We start from the raw sequence: 2405 nt of genomic DNA on the forward strand, positions 1-2405 counted from the left end.
CAGGATGTCCCTGTGAAACTGGATTCTGGTTTCGCTCTGACTCTGTCACTCAGTGCAAAGTCTGTATATACTGCATCGCTGTGAGGAAGAGAACACAGGCACGCATGCACACACACACACATGTTGCACAATGGAGATGCACTTTTCAGTCCATGCTGCAAATCAGATGTTGAGAAGATCTTTGCACCATTATCTACTTTTCAGCTGTTTAAATAGCAACAGAATCATTCACTTGTCTTTCCACTTTATTGATGGGAGAAATCAAGGCTTTTGCAGAGGGCCCAGCCTATTAGCAGGCTACAGAGTGGGTGCCCTTTGCCCCTTCCCACCCCTTTTTTTCCAGAAGCCAAGGGATATGGAGACAGGGAGCAGTGAATCCAACAGTAATGGACTGTAATTTGAGTTCTCAGTTTATTTTAACTGCCCGGGTGTGATTGCCTGTGAAAATGGTTTGATTTTATGTTCTTTGTGAAGCTGCGTCAAGCCCCATTTGAAATAACTAGGGCTTTACTTTCTCTTGCTTCTGCTCCAAGTGGGGATGAGTGGGGTGGGGAGAAGGGAGGTAAGCTTCCAAGAGAACTTGCCGGGGATGAAGGCTTGGTGATCATGTGCACAGCGAGCGGGCATATGGGGGAAGGGGTGTTACAGATCTGCCCTCAGGCTGCCTGCAGGCTCGGCACAGAACAGGTGGGGCATGCATCTGGCTCCTTCTACCTTCTTCAATCAGCAGCTGTTCTGTCAGGCCTGGTTAGGCAGGCGTGCGTGAGATCTGCTCCATTTCCATGCACAATGATAGTTCTGAAAGCAAAAGTAGGAGAGGTCAGAGGTTAGACGTACTAACCAGGGCTCCATAGAACCCACTGGAGAAGGTCATGCGGCTTTGTCCTTGCTCTTTTTCACAGAGGCAGAGCTCAGAGCTGTGACATCCAGTTCAGGAGATACTATCCACAGGTAGCTGCTGAAATGTACTTGAATTGAGATGTGCTATTAAATGTAAAATACACACCAGATTTCAAGAACCTCATGTGATAAGAGAATGTGAAAGAGCTCACAAATATTTTATTCCATGTCAAAATGATAATATTTGGGATACATTGGGTTAAATGAAATATATTGTTAAAATTAATTTTTGCTGTCAATGTTTTGTTGATGTGGCTAGTGGGAAGCATGAAATTCCATGCATGGCTCACATCGTATTTCCATTGGATGGTGTGATCCAAGGACTTCCCCAAATCCAGCATCTCATTCAGGCTGAAGCACAGACAAAATCAGCAGGGATCCCTCCTGCAGTGTCGCTGACTTGAACCTCCTGCTTTGAGGAAGCATATTGTGATGCAAGAGAGTGAGAGTTCTATTGTCACAGGAATTCACTAAAACAAATCTAATGTTTCAGTAAAGTGACTCATTCAATGCTGTTGTATTTTTGTTGTTTAATTAAGAGCAAATTCCTTATGTGATATGGGTATCAGTGAGGCCTCTCCTGAGCTGTAGAGATTTAAATTAATTTGTCTGGATGATTTCTAATCCATGGTCTGTAGAAATTTCCCGATTCCTGCTAATGGTGTACGTGGTGCAGGAAAGAGCTTAGCTCTTTAGGTCCCGTCCCCCATTTCTCCACCATCAACCCGGCACAAGGAGTATCCCCATCTGGGGTTTCCTCCACAAAGAACTCATATACCAAACATTCATGACTTTAGAAGGCTATGTTGAATACAGTCTGAAGGGATTCCTGGGAGAAAAGTTACATCAGGCTGCGCAGAGCGCTTCTACACCATTGGGCTGGTGTACTGGTCAGTATTTGCTGGGCTATCCTGTGATGGCCCAAGATCTCAGAGTCCTATGAGAACAAAGGCTTATTTCTCACTAACACGGCAAGGCTCTTGACAGGTGTCTAGTAGATGGTGGCTCTGCTCCCAGAGGTCTCTTTCATTCTAGGACCCAGGCTGAAGAAGCAGCCTCTAGATGGGAGGCTAGGCAACACAAAGGCCTCCTGCTTAAATGCGGTGATTTCTTCTGCTCACATTCTACTGGCCAGAGCTGACCTCACTGTGGAGAAAGAACCCCACAAGAAGGTGCTGCAAGTCACATAGCAACAGGCTAAAGGGTCGCTTTTGCTCACACTCCGTTAGCCGGAACCAGTCACGTGGCTCCAGTACAACCACAGCGGAGGCTGGGAGGCAGGGAAGTATGAGCCCTTTGGTGAGAACTGTTTCTGCCATCGTCTCCACGCGATCCTCTCCATGGTGGCTTCCTAGAGCACAACCCTTTGGGCCATGGCCGATTCAGGTGGTCATTCTATGACATCAGCAGAAGTCTCTAATGGACCTTCGGAGCCTTTAGCTCCAAAAAGGACACACCAAGAAATCTTAAGAATTGCATAGAAAGAAGCCTGACTTCTCAGGACT

At 46.4% G+C, this 2405-nt stretch overlaps 1 long non-coding RNA gene across 1 annotated transcript; it reads right to left on the minus strand.

Annotated features, from left to right (window-relative positions):
* Positions 1 to 397: 397 nt before the first annotated feature.
* On the minus strand, positions 398 to 2016 carry LOC115305623. The gene is made up of 2 exons (XR_003914898.1): positions 1869 to 2016; positions 398 to 798 (listed from the first exon to the last, which is right to left on the minus strand). It is a non-coding gene; the product is annotated as an uncharacterized LOC115305623 (long non-coding RNA).
* Between the last annotated feature and the right edge of the window lie 389 nt (positions 2017 to 2405).

The sequence above is a fragment of the Suricata suricatta genome, chromosome 10 (genome assembly GCF_006229205.1).
Source record: "Suricata suricatta isolate VVHF042 chromosome 10, meerkat_22Aug2017_6uvM2_HiC, whole genome shotgun sequence".
Classification (NCBI taxonomy): Eukaryota; Metazoa; Chordata; class Mammalia; order Carnivora; family Herpestidae; genus Suricata; species Suricata suricatta.